Below are 17,334 nucleotides of genomic sequence, written 5' to 3' on the forward strand. Positions count from 1 at the left end.
TGACAGAGAGTCACTGTTTGCTTGGAGTAGAGGTGCGGGAGCTGTTGTTTCCTCTGCCGCGACCTCTGTTGCTGTTATTCCTGTAACCTCCCTTGTTCTGTTTAGTGAACGAGGATTGTGCCCCACCTTTTGAGAACTGGGATTGTTGACCCATTTGTCCTCTGGTGACTCCACGTGCACCTGAGCGACGAAAATTGCTGCCACGAAACTGTTGTGACTGTAGGGCCCCCATAGACTTAGCAGTTTCTGTGTCTTTCTTTATTTTCTCTAGGGTGGTGTCAACATCCGGACCAAACAGACTATCAGGATTGACTGGCTGATTAAGAATTGTTGTCTGAATATCCGGTTTAAACCCTGAGATGCGGAGCCACGCTTGTCGTCTCAGCATAACGCTAGTGTTGATAGCTCTAGCAGCTGTGTCCGCAGCGTCAAGTGCACACTTGATGGCTGCGTTTGAGATTAGCTTTCCTTCCTCAATAAGCAGTTTGGTGCCCTCTTGGAACTGTGGAGGCAGGTGTTGTACAATCTGTTCTAGGGTGTCGTAGTGCGCCCTATCGTAACGCGCCAAGAGCGCCTGTGTATTGGCGATGCGCCAAAAGTTTGATGCCTGTGCAGCTACTCTTTTGCCCCCTGCCTCTAGCACTTTGGATTCCTTATCCGGGGGAGGAGCTTCACCCGTAGTCTGGGAGTTGGCACGTTTCCTGGCATTGGCGACCACAAGAGAGTCCAGTGGCAATTCTCCCCGAATGTATGCGGGGTCTGCAGGTGCAGGTCTGTACTTTTTTTCAATGCGAGGGTTGACCACTCTTGCTCTCGTAGGCTCCTTAAATATGTCCCCAGCATGCTTGAGGACTCCTTTAAGCATAGGCAGTGTCTTTACTGTCCTTTCAGAGACTGAAAAAGTGTCGAAAAGGAAGTCTTCCTCAACCGGGTCGGCATGCATGTCCACATCGTGATTGGCTGCCGCCCTTTCGAGTAGTGCATGAAAACCTGCTGAATCCTCAGTCGGGGATGCCCGTGCATTAAAAGGCTGCGGGTCCTGCCCCGCACCTTGGGTGTTCTGGTCACCAGTGTCATCATATGAATCCGGTTGCACATCAGGTTCATTGATTGGGAAATTGTACTGCTCGTCCTCATCATACCCCTCACCCGCAGAGTGTTCTGGGGAGGGAGTAGGGCTCCGTCTCGGAGGAGGCTGGATTGGTTCCGTGAGGCCTGAGGCGTCAAGGGGCACCCTCTTCTTCTTTAGTGGGATGACATAGGGGTCCACTGGCTCCGAAGTGATTTTCCTCTTATAGAGGGTCAGTTTGCCTGTGTCAGCGTCGATGAAATGCTCCGAATCGTCCTCGGATTCGAGTACCTGACGTGGAAGTGGGCCAGTCGGTGAAGAAATCACCTGTTTCGGTGCCGATTTGGTTGAAAATGCTTTTGGCGCCTCCTTCGGCGGCAAAATAAAGAGAAGTTTCCCAGACGGCTTCTCTGGAGTGTCTTTTCGCGGCTGCGTTGATGGTATCGGAGCCGACGGGGCAAAGGCCTTCTCCCTGATTCTTTTCAGTGATTCGGCTATGGGGGACGCCTCACTCACAGTTTGTGTCGGTGCTGACGAGGATGGTCTGATTTTCCCCTCGGATCCGACGTCCTTGTGGGCCTTGTGCGCTTTGGGCGCGGATCCAGTCTTTACCGCCTCCGATTCCTGCGTTCGGGGCACAGACTTCTTTCCGTGTGCCTGCGTAGCCTCCTTGGAGCCGACTTTGGCGGGTTTTGACGGCGTCGTAGCCGCTGACCCGTGCCGACCATCTTTCTTGGAGGACCCCTCCTCTGGCGTCGGTTTCGATTTCGCAGCATCGGAATCGACGGACTTCTTCGACTTTTGCGGACCGGAGGTCGACGGAGTCGATGGGGTAGCGGGCACCGTCGTTTTCACCGGCACGGTAGCCATCTTAGGGACACTCGAGTCCTTAACTTTCGGTTTCGTTTTCGGGTCGGCCATTTTAGGTGTCGTCGATCCCGATGGTTTCGGTTTCGGTTTCGAAACAGTCTGCCCAGCAAGTAAGTCCGTGGCCGGGCCCGAAGGCGGGGCTGTGGCTTGCGGCAACGGGTCTTGGGTAAGGCCGACAGGCGATCCCGTGTCCCGGTCGGTATCCTCGTAACCTTCGGGGCAGAGCTCGTCCCCAGAGCTATCCGCCGCGGCCCCATAAATCTCATCGTCGTCTCCTACCTCGTCGACGTATTCAAGGCCTTGACCCGCGACTCCGTCGTCGTCTCCCGGATCCGCCTCGACCTCCGTCTCGGGTGGGGAGATTTGTAGATGATGACCCTGGTCCTCTTCGTCTTGGTCGCCGAAGATGTTCTCCGGATCCGGGGCCGCTTGTTTAGCTTCCATGCGCATCGCGCGCCGAAGCTTGAGAGTCTTCTTTGAGCGGAACTGTGCACACAACTTGCACTTGCCGTCGTCGTGGTCAGGCGAAAGGCATTTGTTACACACGGGGTGTAGATCGATGTGTGGGTACTTGGACCCACAGAGCGGGCAGTACTTAAACGGGCTCCGCTCCATGTCCGAAAAGGTTTGCAGTCGTGTCGCGATGAGAAGGCCTCAAAGTTCCGAGAGCGAAGAAAACTCCGCTTATTCCGGCTCCAAGAGACGGAAGACTCGAGACCGTGCGCAGACAATACCGACGCAAGAAAATCGAGGCCTTTTGGCCGCTAAAAGTTAGTTTTTCTTGGTTCCGACAGTAAGACGTCGAGACCACATCCGAACCCAATGGCGGAAAAAAACAATCTGGGGATGGAGCCGATGCCCATGCGCACTGTAGTCCAGGGGAGGAGCCACCTATCTCAGGATACTTCGAAGACTCTTCCAGGACAACAATGTGCAATCATCCGAGCCCAACACTAGGCGGCGATCTAATGCTAAGATATGAATTTAGCAGCCCACATGCCTCGAACATATGTGTCCATTTTTAGGGTTAGATATAGGTATACTATATCTAAAGCAAAGGGTGATTACACCACCTTGCCCCAGCTGTCGTGCAGCCAGTTGTGTCTGTTTGGGTGGCCAGCCAGGGGTGGCATAATACATGCTTCAGCCCCTGGTAGGCCCTGGGTACACCTATGCCCTGGATACCTAAGGTATGCTGTACAGGGACTGATAAGGTGGCCCAGTACCAATTGGTAAAATGCACCTAAGGTACATGGTTGTAATTTAGAGAGAGAACAGCTAGGCTGTGGGTCTGATTAGCTGGCCCACAGCCAGGGAAAGTCGTAAATCAGTGAAGCAAAAAGCAAAAATCTGGGGTGGCCATGGGATTGCAGACCCCACTCTCCTACACCCAGATTCCGTGCAACCGTTGTGAAGTCAGAATGGACAGCCAGAGTTCCCCTCCCCTCTTCCAAGAAATTACCCAGGTGGAGGACTCGTTGCCGGGCACCTCCCAAGACGCAGTGTGGGCTGACTTTTTGGAGCTGGCAAAGCTGAAGGGCCTGGCTTGGACTCAGAACCTGTTGAATACGCCAGAGCCAGAGGATTCTGGTTGCCCTGCTGAATCCCCTTCGTCCGACAACTCGAACAATACCGATGCCGCTCCTTCCAGGCCCAAGCGGATCAGAAAGCCCACTGTTAGGGATTTCCCCATGGAATCTTTGCCGCTGACTCGTAGCAAGTCTGTGGCTACCCCCAAGGAGGTCCCGTCTCCGGGGGCAAGTGCTACGCCACCGCCTCCTGCCCTCCCCAAGGACACTCAGGCGACACAAGGTAATTTTGCTACCAAACACGATCTGACCAAAGTTTTGGACTCGTTGAACAATTTCATGGAACGTTTTCAAGGGGGGTTACCTGTTTCTAGCGCCACGCCTGCTGGGGGTAGTGGCATGGTTGACAGGAGTTCTGTTCTGGCAGCCTCCACTGTTTGGTCATCTGTACAAGCTGCAAAGCAGGGGGATTCAGTAATTGTTGCCGCACCTCCTGTGGCTCCCACGATCTCGAATGGGGCGTCCAGTGCGGCACCGCCGGTGAGCTCCCCCGCCGCTCCTCCTGCGCCCACCCCCTTGGTTTCTAGCTCTCCTCCGGCTTCTTCTAGCGCACCCTCGGGGGTGCCTCCAGCCAGCAGCCCTTTGCCTGTTCCCGTGCCTACTCCTGTCCCCGCAATCTCCACTGCTCCGCTCCTCTCGGGGCGATGCTCTCTGGCTTGGCAGGTACCCCAGGCCGCCAAAGAGGCCATCTGGAGACGGGAGTTCATCGACATTTTCACCCTTCTCATGTTAGGGCAGGAAGGCATGGATGCTATAAAGCTTGGGTTTAAGGAAGAGGAGAAAAAGGTCAAGTACCAGCCATGGCCTGAGAAGAACATTGGTAATTGGCTAGAAGCTTTCTCTATCCTAGCGTCTGTCACTATGGAACGTTTTCCGGAGCAGGGCCCAGGCCTTGTTCAATACTCCGGGATCATCCATAATGAGGCCTCGAAATAGGGTGGTAATAGGTGGATCAACTATGATAGGGAGTTTCGTAGAAAAATGTCTCAGTGCCCAGAGTTGAACTGGGATCAGAAGGAGGTGCAGCTCTGGATGGAGCACATGGGAGCACGGGGCCAGCTTCCAGTGGGTCCAGCTAGCAGCATTACCAGTGGGCAGGCTTCCTCAGGGGGAACTTCCTTTTTTCGGGGCAAGGGTAAGCATTCCTTTCGGGGGGGCCGCAGAGGAGGTAGTGCCAGAGGTGGCTTCAAGCGTTCTCCCCCCGGCACCTGCCGTTTGTTCAATAATGGATCTTGTTCCTGGGGGAAGACATGTAAGTTTGTCCACGCCTGTAACACCTGCGGGGGGCCCCACCCCGCAACCTCAGCCTCTTGCCAATCCAAGCAGAGCTCCCAGCCAGCTAGCAAGAGTGGACAGTAAGTTGGATTCAGGTTACAGGTCTCCGGTGTTGATTTCTCCTCTTACGCCCTCTTTTTCTCCCTCTTTGCTTTTCAGCGAGCTTTCTGGGCGCCCTCTTTCCACAGCCTCTGCCTCTCCCCCTCTAAGTACACACCGGCCGGTGCCACTGGGAGGGTCCCCTGTGATCATTGACAACATTACCCCTTTACTAAAGCGGTACCCCTTAGAGGCAGACAGACGCTTGCTGTTAGCGGGTTTCCACGAAGGTTTTAGGATCCCTTACTCTGGTACTCTGGGAAACCGGGATGCTGAGAACCTTAAATCTGCCAAGGATCAGCCAGAGGTGGTTAGGGCGAAGGTGGAGAAAGAGAGAGCGATGGACAGGGTAGGAGGTCCTTTCTTGCACCCACCTTTAGAGAACTTTGTTGTATCTCCCTTGGGGGTCGTGCCCAAAAAGGAACCAGGTGCCTTTAGACTGATTCACCACCTTTCCTACCCTAAAGGGGCTTCGGTCAACGATGGGCTAGATGAGGATGCATGCTCTGTGTCTTATGCCACGCTGGATGTAGCATTGGATCTGGTCAGGAGAGCGGGCAGAGGGGCCTGGTTAGCCAAGGCTGACATTGAATCAGCCTTCAGGTTACTACCAGTTCACCCGAGCAGATATCACCTGCTAGGTTTCAAGCTCGACGGCATGTTCTACTTTGACAAATGCATGCCCATGGGTTGTGCTGTGTCCTGTGCGTACTTCGAAGCTTTCAGTTGTTTCTTGCAATGGGCACTCCAAGACACATTCGGTGTAGAAGGGGTGACTCATTACTTGGATGACTTTTTGTTTATTGGGAGCGACGGGACACAGCGGTGCTCACAGGCCCTGGCAGATTTTGTCTGTCTTACAGATCACCTGGGGGTCCCCCTTGCCCGGGTAAGACAGTGGGGCCGGCTCAAATCCTGACCTTTCTGGGTATAGAGATTGACACTGTTGCAGGGGAATCCAGATTACCTGAGGAGAAGGTGCGCGACCTGTCTAGCAAGATTCATGCGCTGGTAGGACTTGACAAAGCTTCCCTGGGCTGTATCCAGGGCATCCTAGGCCTGCTCAACTTTGCTGCGAGAATAATTCCAGTAGGCAGGGTCTTTGCCAGGAGACTTGCTAGGGCCACTGCTAACATCTTCAAAAAACACCACATGGTGAAGCTAAGCAAAGGTATTCAGCATGATTTGGCCATGTGGGCGGAGTTCCTGCGCAATTTCAATGGGGCAGTGATTTGGAGGGCTCCCTGGGCGGGCAGCCCTGACCTTGCTCTGTTCACGGACTCTTCAGGCAGGCACGGTTTTGGGGCCATTTTAGACAGGGAATGGTGCGCAGAGAAGTGGCCCAATGCATGGATCAAGAAGAAGGTGACTGCTAAGATCACAGTACTGGAGCTCTTCCCCATCGTGGTGGCCTTCCACCTTTGTCTGCCAAAAGGGTTCTGCTGTGGTCAGATAATCTAGCAGTGGTTCAAGCCATCAACTCCCACTCTGCCTCTTGCCCCCTGGTTCTCTGTCTGCTGCGCGAGCTGGTGCGTACTTGCTTGTATAACAATGTTGAATGCAGGGCGCGTCACATTCAGGGCATCAAGAACATCGCTGCTGACGCTCTGTCTCGTTTTCAGTGGCAACGGTTCCGAGAAGCCTGGCCGAGAGCGAGAGAGGAAGCCACCCCTTTCCCTGCACACCTCTGGTACCTGCTGAAGTGGTGAACAGGATGAGGGCTCTGGGGGAGATGTCCCTGGCTCAGAACACTATCAATAGATACAAGGCTTGTGTTAAAAAAAATTGTGCAACTGTCGGACATTGGGAAGTTGAAGGGGATGCGGCAGAATTGAAAGTCCAGGCCTTCATTCTGTGGGCCAAAGACAACAATAAGAGCCACTCTTGGATCTCTGGACACATAGCAGCCATCAGTCACAAGGCTAAGTTGTTGGGACAGGCGGACCCTACCAGGGCATTTGTTACCAGGGCAGCATTAAAAAGTTGGGCTAAAGGCGAGCACAAGGTGCCCGACAACAGATCGCCTATTGATTTTGCTACTTTACAGAGTATGATCCTATGCTTGCCTCAGGTCACTTCGTCCGCTCACGAGTCTGCCTTGTTTGCATCTGCTTTTAGTCTAGCCTTCTTCGGCGCGTTCAGGATCTCAGAACTGGTTGCCAAATCTAAACACGATTTGTCAGGCGTAGCGTTATCTCTGCAAGACGTTCTGGTTTTGGGAGACACGCTGAAGATTACCCTGCGACAATCCAAGACTGATCAGAGAGGCAGGGGGATTGAACTTTGGCTTCAGAGCCTTGGCGCGCCCAAGTTTTGCGTCGTGAGCCTACTGACGGCTTACCTTGCCATCCGTCCTCCCGGCATGGGTTATCTACTCTTATATTCAGATGGCACGCCTTTGCCTAAATTCCAAGTATAACATGTAATGCACACATGCTTGTTTGCGGCAGGTGTCCCATCTGTGGGCAAAAAGTACAGTTCCCACTCCTTCCGCATAGGCGCAGCCACAACTGCATCCTCAGAAGGGGTACAGGTAGAAGGGATCAAGCAGCTGGGGAGATGGTCATCTGACTGTTACAAAAGGTACATTAGACCAGACAGTAACAGGTAGTGCTCTGAGAGCACACGAGATGTTTGATGTGTTGTCCTGGGGCTTGAAGCAGAATCTGTGTATATTGGGCACCCGGGACTATGTAACAAGTACAATGTTTTGCTGTTTTTTTGTGTGCAGTGTGGTATTTCTACCAGTGTGAATTTTGTGTGTGTAATAAATAGTTTCATACAAAAATTCTCTTTATTTACCAGGAACAACGGTCTGGGTGCTGGGACACAAGGGGGTTTCCAGGTTGGCCCGGTGGGCAGAAAGCAGAAAGGGGAATCATGGGTTTAGCGAAACTCACGTTGTCTTGCACGGAGTCACTGGCTTGCGATGGAGCGGGGTGCTTGGTTTGCTAACACGAGAATTACAAGGGAACGCCCACCCTCCAGACGTGCTCATTCTGCATGTGGGAGGGAACGACCTGCCTTTCCTGGGGAAAAGGTTTCTCTTAAGGGACATGAAAGTGAACATTATCAAAATCAGCAATTTATTGGGTCCTTGCGATCTTTGGTGGTCTGAGATCACACCACGCCGGTTTTGGCTAGGTGCTCGCTCTGGGCAAGCAATAGAAGCGGCGAGAAGGAAAGTTAACTGCACTATGCGTAAGTTCGCGGAGCTGATGGGCTTCGGTTGTCTTCGCCATGGGGAGCTTCACGCCAAAGCCTCGGGTTGCCTTGACGGAGAAGGAGTCCACCTGTCCAACGTAGGCATGGATTTATTTCTTTTGGACATTCAGGAAGCGCTTATCTCTGCAGGCTGCGTCTAGGAGGTAGCTCTGGTGGGGGGCCCTGTCTGTGACGGTCGCCACATCCAGGGCTGTGGAGGAGTTACATGATGATCCAGAGGCGAAAAGTACTTAGGAGTACCCTATGCAGAAGCACAAAGGGTGCTGAGGCCTATTATCCCTGGGAGATCCGTGCGGTGGACCCTGGGGGTGCGACGGCGCCCCGTTATCCTACGGGCGGTTGGTTACCTGGACAACCGGGGGTTGCTTGAACGCTCCGCCCCTCGTAGGGGGGGGGGGGGTGTGAGCTAGAGGGTGGACCAATGGTTCACCGGACAGGTGAGGGGCTACCCTCTTACCACAACCGCTAAGCACCGTATGGCCAAGGCCGCGGGCTACTTGGCCTATCAGGTGGCAAGCTGCGAGGGGCGGCTTGCCTTTGGATCATCTGTAAGTTAACTCACCATGTTTTAGCAATGTTATGCTAATAAACCTGCGACTACTTTTTCCCAACAACACGTTGTCTTGTCCACTTATTTATGATGGGGATCTTGTCGTTTGGGGGATGGTGTGCGGGCCGATATCGGCACTATGCAGGCCGCCCGACACGTCGCCGCAGGTGACCCTCATAAGAGGGCGGGCACCGTAGTGCCACAGGATGGCAGGCGCACCAGCCTTCTGGTGTCCAGCGGCCGGTGGCCGCTGCCATGACGTCAGCACGCTTCCTTGGGGGGTGGGGGGGGACGAGGTATTTATGTTTCCCCCCGCCTCCGACCAGTCTCTTTTGTGCCTTGCTGCCCTCGATGTTGCCCTCCCTGCCGCTTACCCTACATCTCAAGTGGCGGGGGGGTGCTATGCTTTTAATATTTGTTATTTGTGTTGCAGGAGGAGTTACATGATGATCCAGAGGCGAAAAGTACTTAGGAGTACCCTATGCAGAAGCATAAAGGGTGCTGAGGCCTATTATCCCTGGGAGATCCGTGCGGTGGACCCTGGGGGTGTGACGGCGCCCCGTTATCCTACGGGTGGTTGGTTACCTGGACAACCGGGGGTTGCTTGAACGCTCCGCCCCTCGTAGGGGGGGGTGTGAGCTAGAGGGTGGACCAATGGTTCACCGGACAGGTGAGGGGCTACCCTCTCACCACAACCGCTAAGCACCGCATGGCCAAGGCCGCGGGCTACTTGGCCTATCAGGTGGCAAGCTGCGAGGGGTGGCTTGCCTTTGGATCATCTGTAAGTTAACCCACCATGTTTTAGCAATGTTATGCTAATAAACCTGCGACTACTTTTTCCCAACAACAAGTTGTCTTGTCCACTTATTTATGATGGGGATCTTGTCGTTTGGGGGATGGTGTGCGGGCCGATATCGGCACTATGCCATGAGTTGGTTCACTCCTGCTGTTTGTGCCTCGACAATGAACTTCACGGCACGTTCTTTTGCAAGTTTAACTTTTCTCAGCCAGTCTGCAGAGGCATGAAGTTTTCTACAATCAAAAAATATGGTAAATTCACCGGTGAGATATAAACGAAGGAGCCCTGGGTTCGGAATCCAGTGGCCAGGAGCCCTGCGCAGCTGCGTCCGGTCACAGAAGTGACGGGATCCGGTCTGAGGTGCCCTGGAGAACACCCTGAAGCCCGAGAGGGCCGGATGGTCCGAATAGAAATACTTGCAAATGACATAATTCTGGTAGAACATGCGGCCACCGTACGTCTCTGATGCTATTTTTATTGGGCTCATTCATTTGAGACGTTCTTTTGTGCCTAACTCTGCAGATTTTCTAAAATACATGTCAAGACTGTCGCTGTAAATATTAGCAGAGCACGGCTGCGAACGAAGACGTAAGCACAGCATTAAAAGAACAACAAAGCGTCCTGAGAGTAGGGGTCAGCCTGGGCCATGTGCCCATCGACGTCTGCCCTCCCATGCCAGCGCTGCGCCAGTCCTCCCCAGTTGCCACCCGCAGCTGCCTGCTTTTTAATCTATTGCAGGGCTTGTGGCATTGTGTGTATTTCAAAAGCACACGATGACCCGCACGAGTATTCTGGCACTCAGCTGGTATGTTCATAACCCTGCCAGTGCTTCAGGGCTTAATTTGTAAAAAAAAAAAAAAAGCGTTGTGCCAGGGCTCTCGACAGGAGGACACTAAAGCTTGCACCATGCGTTGCCCCTGGCAGCAGCACTGCCAGTGACAGCACCAGCACACTACTAATCTTCACACTCTTAGAAGTGTAACAATTCATACTATTATAGGCCACCAAAGATATAAGAATGGCTTTAACGGGAAACACTAACAATTAGAAATTAAAATAATAAACAGAAGTTGTTGTGCTCGTACCTAAATTGGCAGACACCACTACCATGTGGCAGACAGTCATAAGACCTGGTGCTGGCAAATAACTGCTGGTGCTGAGCACCGGAAAGCACCGGCAGAAATTAAGCACTGCAGTGCTTCGTTGGTTAATTCAAAATTCAGGTCCTTCTTGGGATTCAAGGAGAGGGAGGAAGCTCTGATCGACTGTGGGAGGCCGCTCATGCGTTGGGAGCGATGTAAGAGAGCTCCTGTCCTCCTGCTTCAGTTCTGTTCATGTGTCTGATGTGTGCAAGTAGGAGTCCTGCGGAGTTGAGGTGCCTGGGTGGGTGATGGGAGGAGATGCATCTCTTCAGGTAGGTGCCGCCTACATTGTGTAGTGCCTTCAATGTATGTGTGAGGAGTTTGAACTGAGCACATTTGTGTTTTGGGAGCCTGAGGTGTGGTGTCAAGTGAGTTGTGTAGGAGGTTGAGGATGTCTGGCTACTGAGTTCTGGATGGTTTGCCATCCTTTTGAGTTGCTTGGTGTGTAGGAGAGTGGGATCTGCTTCCTATGGTTAGCCCCACTTTTTGCTAGTGTTTCACTGGTTTTTCGACTTTAGTCTGGCTGTGGCCCTGCTAATCAGGACCACAGCCTAGCTGTTCTCTCTCTAAATTGATACCATGTACATTAGGTACATACAAGATTGGTTACTGGGTCACCCTTATGAGTCCCTGTATATGGCACCTTAGGTACCAAGGGCATAGGTACCCCAGAGGCCATCCAGGGGCTGCAGCATGTGTTATGCCACCCCTGGGAAGCCTTCCAAAATGGCACCACAGGTCTTCACTTGCAGCTTGGGTAACGATTGCCATTACAACGCAAGTATGGGTAAGTATTTAATTCAATTTTAACACCTACACCACCAAAACACTTACCATACTATTACACCCCCCTGGAGTTAGAATAGTAATGTTAACCCCTACACTATCCAACACTTACCCTACTATTACATCCCCCTGGAGTTAGAATAGTAATTTTAACCCCTACACTATCCAACACTTACACTACTATTACATTCCCAATAATTAAATTTAAAAAAAAATGCTTACCCATACTTACGTTTTAAGGGCATGCGTTGTAATAGCAGCTGCGTTGTAATGGCATGCGTTGTAATGGCATGCGTTGTAATGGCATTCGTTATAATGGATCTTGCGTTGTAAAAGTTTCGTTGTAATGGTATGCGTTGTGAATGTATTGTTGTATAGCTCCTATATATCCTTATATCGTGTTAAGTTAGCATAGGTGCATTTGAGATTTAAACGCCATTTTTCCTTTCTTGCAACTTCTGCACACGACCCTTAATTGTTGACTTAGCTTTCAACCTAGTGGTTTGCCGTGGTGTATGTGAGAATAATATGTTATTGCTCTGATATCAGTTTTGTTTAATAAACCATGTCTGCACGGAGAGTGCTGAAGTTTCAGGAGCAACACGATATGGAATTGTTATGAGGTCTGATCTCCACGCCTTCATAGTCATAACACAAGTGCAGCCTTTGCCAACTTGGGCTTGAGGCGGGATTGATATTGCTTTGCACGAGAATTGTTAACACACTTGATGCGGTGCACATGCAGAGAGAGCTGGTGTATGCTGATGTGATTCCTTCATGCTAGGACACTAAGGTATGGGCCCGCCCTAAAACAACCCAAAGAGACCTTCTTAGCTAATAATATAATATATGTGTTAGGGAGGGTGAGATATAAGTGTTGTTAACTCTTATTCATTACAGCATGTTAACATGCTGTCACCATTCGCTTTTTATGTCTTAGTAACTATGCTGATAATTTTGATACTGATAATAAGTATACTTGTATTATCTAAGATACTGCGCCTGAGAAGACGGCATTAGTAAATAAACATTTCAAATGCACATGTGTCTTCTTTACTCCATGTTCTGGTTTGTAATGATAATATAACGAAAGAGTGTTCATGAGTCCCACGTACCCTGAGGTACTGTAAGTTCATGTTCTGGTTTGTCTAAACATTGGGAGTTTGATATGTCCAATGAGACACTGTAGCTAGCTCGGTAAGGGGTGAGTTGGTTGCTAAGGTAAGTTTTGGGACACCCTAATTTGCCGAGGTTCCACTCCTCTGTGCACAGTTCTGTGTGAGTACAGAAACCCTGCAACATGGCGCCCAACGTTTTCGGTGGTCTTATATCATGACACTCGAGTAGTTTATCGTTCATGCCTTAACCCCTTCACGTCCGTTTCCGGAAAACGGGGTGTTGGTGAAACCTACCTATTTTTTGAAATAGGTCTTTATTCAAGCTTGATTCTTACCTAAACGGTTTCTTTGAATTCCTACCCAGTTGTGCTACAAAGTATTCTTTGTTTTTTCTTGTTTCCAATTCTGTAATGGCGGCAGCAGTGGCTATTGCACAGCATAGTCGCGTAGCGGTACGCAACCATCTTCAGACGTACCAGGTCCCAGTAGATGGGATGGCTGTGATTTTCGTGGTATGTGCAGATCCGGCGTTTCCTTACGAGTTGTTTTACTCTTGGGTTACGTTTCCGGCTGTGGACGCTAATTCTGGTTTGTTCCACTCCTACACCGCCTCGGATGTCCCGGCTGAATATACGCCGTACAGGGCATTGGAAATACCTATTGATCATTGGCAGCATCGAGTTTGGTTTGATGGCGCCCTCCCCCACTCTTTGTCCCCTGCGAGGTTAGGTCCACTCTCAATTCCAGGTACTAATTGGCCTGCGTTGGGTGGCTTTACCCCGCACCCGAATCACGGGGCTTGTACCCTGGCAGAAATTCGCAGGCTACATGTAGTTTCCATTTCCGTGATTCGTGCTTTAGTGCAATACATCGGTCGACATCTTCCTGGTGGTCCCCAGGGGGGTGCGGCCGCTCCCATGGAACGAGGCGGAATGCGTCTCAATCCAGTGATGGTAAATTCGGTTTTTGGTGCGCGTCCTGTTGACAACGATGACTTCCCATTCTGGCTAGCAGAGAAGTTTGATCAACTGGAGGCGGTTTTTCCGAATTCTACTCCTGCTGATAAACATAGAATGTTGACGATTACTCTACCGAAGGATATTACTCCTGAACTTGCTGACTGTGAAAGCTGGGGAAAAACTTTTGCGGCAGTTTATACGAGGTGCTTCGGCACCCCGTCTATGAATGCTCTGCCTGAAATCATTAGACGTGTTCAGAATGATCACGGTCCAGAGGCAGCGGTTGAATTGGGTATGCGCCTGTGTGGTTCATTTGAGATTGTAAGTGATCTCATTCTCTCCAATGTTAAAGGAGATGCAGTTAACTTTCAGGTGTCGAATGCTTTGGCTGCTCTGCCCGATGCCGACAAACCCCGCCAGTTAGCAAAGATTGTGGTGGCCGCTTATAAGACAATTGGCCGCACAAGTAGAGGTCTAAAATATTTTCCAGTGAAGGATAAAAAACAACCTCAGGGACAATCTGCAGTGACAGATGTCCAGCCCAAGTCCAAAAAACAGAATTGGCCTAAAAAACAGACACAGAGGAAGCAGACAACGCAGACTCAGGGTACTTTTCCTGCAATACAAGCTCCTGCGCCACCCGAAAAAGTTTATGATTTGCGCGACCGCGCGATGATTAAATCGCCTGATCGTTTTCAGGGTTCTGATCAACGCTCTCCTCGTTCCTTTCAGGACACATCGGCCCCGAAGACCGGTGGAGGAGGAGGGGGTGGACGTGGACGTGGTGGCCAACAAGGACGTGGTCAGTCCCGCCAGACGGACGGCGCAGTGAAGCAGGAGGATTCTACGCCTAGGCGTCCGCAGTTTGCGAAAAAGAAAGTCGCAGCCTTAACAGCGCATCGATATGCCACAGATAGTGAGAACGCGGCTTCGGAATCTGACGTGGGCTCTGACCTTGCTGGACAGCGCGGCGGAGATAACCATAGTCAGAGAGGCGCTGCGTCCACTACTGAGGGTGACAGCGACTGATGTCTACGTTGTGATAGAAACAGCGGATACGAGACTTGCTCCCCCTGAAAGACTATATGAAATTGTCCTGTTAATTGAAGGTGACATACAGCGTACCGTTAAAGGTGTATTTTGGGAGAATCTGTCTTCTACATATGATATTTTACTTTCGGAGGCTGACTGGCCCCCGCCTTTTGTGCTCGCGGCGCCGCGAGGGGAGGAGGTGATCCTACCCAGTTTCGCGAACACTGTCTCGAAAGAGCATGCGCAGCATTTTGCAGAAGAGTGGGCTCGGGCTCTCGCGCCGGCTCTGTACCGTAACCAATGTGGTTGGGATAGATTGTCGCCTTGCCACGAAATTCCGTTGCGGTCTCAGCCGCAGCCTCAACCTCAATATCCCATTCGGCGTGAAGCAAAATCTTCCGTCGCGGAAATCCTTGAACAATTGGAATATCAGGGAGTTATTGAAACGTGTGTGTCACCGATGAATAATCCCCTTTTTACTGTGAACAAACCTGACGGATCATATCGTTTGGTTTTGGATTACCGGCATTTAAACTCGCATTGCCGTAACTGTGCTGTACAGAATACCCACGGCTCTGCCCTAGTGGATAGTCTCGTGCGTAAGCGTTTTAAGACAACGCTTGACATATCCAATGGTTTTTATGCCCACAGATTGGACAGCTTTAGCTCCCAATGGACCAGTTTTACGAGCGCTGGAGTCCAAAAGCAATTCCGGCGTCTTCCAATGGGCTACAAGAATAGTCCTGCTATATTTACCGCTCGAATTGTCTCTATTCTGGAGGCACTCGACCCTGATGCTTTTTCGTATGTGGATGACATATATCTCACAGACGACGATATTTGGGAGCATCTGTGTCGTGTAAATTCTGTTGTTTGCAACTTCGCAGACATGGGTTACAAATTTAACTTTGCAAAATCGCACATTGCTGAACACACAGTGTTGTTTTTGGGCTATGAGCTCAACAATGAAGGTAGAGGTTTGGCTCCTCACTTCTTAGAGAAGTGCGCACAATTGCGCGCTCCAACAACACTGAAAAAATTACAGTCTTTACTGGGCTTTTTGAATTTCGGCAGGACTTACATTCCGGAATATGCCCAGCGTATCAAGCCTTTGTATGTTTTGATACAACCAACTTTCTCAAAATCATGCTGGCTGCCTGAGCATTCAGCCATTTTGCAATCCTTGCAGGCTGATCTGCTCGCTTCTAAATATTTACTGACTCGTGATAACCACACCAACCTGGTAATAAGAATAATTCCCGGGACGGTGGGTTTCACATACCTCACTTTTAATGAAGGTGACACAGTACCTATCGCTTACAAGTCACACTTGTACACTTCGGCTGAGATGCGGTTTCCCACAGTGGAAAAGGTTTTAACTGCTGTACAGGTGGCTATTCTAAAGGAACGAGCACTATCTCAGGGGAAACGCATGCTAGTGGTAACACCCTGTCCTCATTTGGAGGCAGTCACGAAAGCCAGTGTACCAAATTCAAAGGCTTTGCACCCTCGGTGGATTCAGTGGGCTGCGTCATTGTCATCCACGGATGTCATGTTTATTTTTGACGCTTCCTTACGGTCGCAGGAGTACTTGCAGTATGAATTCGTTCATCCTGCTCCTCTGGCGATGCGACCTTTAGAGGACTTCCATTGCATCATTTGCACTGATGGGTCGGCGCAGGTTGCGCATGGCTCTAAACATGCCTACGTTTCCGCATGCGCCATTGTGGTCGGTGCTATGTTGGATGATGAGTTCGTTTCCAGGGAAGTGCACACGTTGCCCCTGGGCGATTGCACCGCACAATTGGCAGAGCTTCGTGCTCTCTTACTAGCTTTGGAGTACGCAGATCCAAGTGTTACTACTCTAATTGTAAGTGATTCTTACTACTGTGTCCAATCTTACAATGAAAACTTGTTCTTTTGGATTCAAAATGGTTTTCATGATTCCAAGGGTAGCACAATAAAACATAAAATGATCTGGGTTCGAGTGGCAGAGCTTAAGGCTATGTTGCCACTCGTTTATGTGATTCATACTCTCGGTCATCAGCGCGTAGGAGTTCACGCTGTTGGCAACTCGCTTGCTGATGAAGCGGCGAAATCAGCAGTATCTACATACTTAGTTGCAGCGGTTACTAGGTCTAATACCAAGATTGATAGCGACATCTTGGCAGCGATTGCTGCCTCTGAGAAGGGAAGTAAACATCCTGCGGGATTCCCTTCGAAGTATAAATACCACTTAAGTCCCGAAAAGGTTCCTTTTGTGACAATTCCTGATGTTGGGGAACGGCTGATTCCCAACTCGGATCGCAGAACAGACTTGATTACAGCGGCTCATGAAGGTGTGGCGTCTGCGCATGCGGGCGTCTCAGCCACTGTAACGCAACTACAACAACGTTTCTGGTGGCGGGGACTGTACAAACAGACGCGTGATTATGTCCTTCTTTGTGACATATGCCAGCAGATTAAACCTTCAACTGCTACGCGTCCGCCACAGACTCAGTTGTACATTTCTAATAAACCACTAGGCTGTGTTTATTTAGATCACTGCGGTCCTTTTTCATCTGATACTGCGTATAAATACATCTTAGTAGCAGTTGACTCATGCACACGCTTTGTGTGGGTATGGCCACATCGCAGCGCTGATTCACGGACTGTCATTAGAGATTTGCGTATCTTTATAGGGATTTTTGCCTGTGGTACCTTCCGTTCGGATCGGGGTCCGGCTTTCGCCTCTAAGGCGTATAAGGATGCCATGATTTCGATGGGGGTCCAAGTCAAGTTTTCGTCACCCTACAGACCTGAGGGTAATAGTGTAGTTGAA

Source organism: Lissotriton helveticus, chromosome 5_1 (genome assembly GCF_964261635.1).
Source record: "Lissotriton helveticus chromosome 5_1, aLisHel1.1, whole genome shotgun sequence".
Lineage (NCBI taxonomy): Eukaryota > Metazoa > Chordata > Amphibia > Caudata > Salamandridae > Lissotriton > Lissotriton helveticus.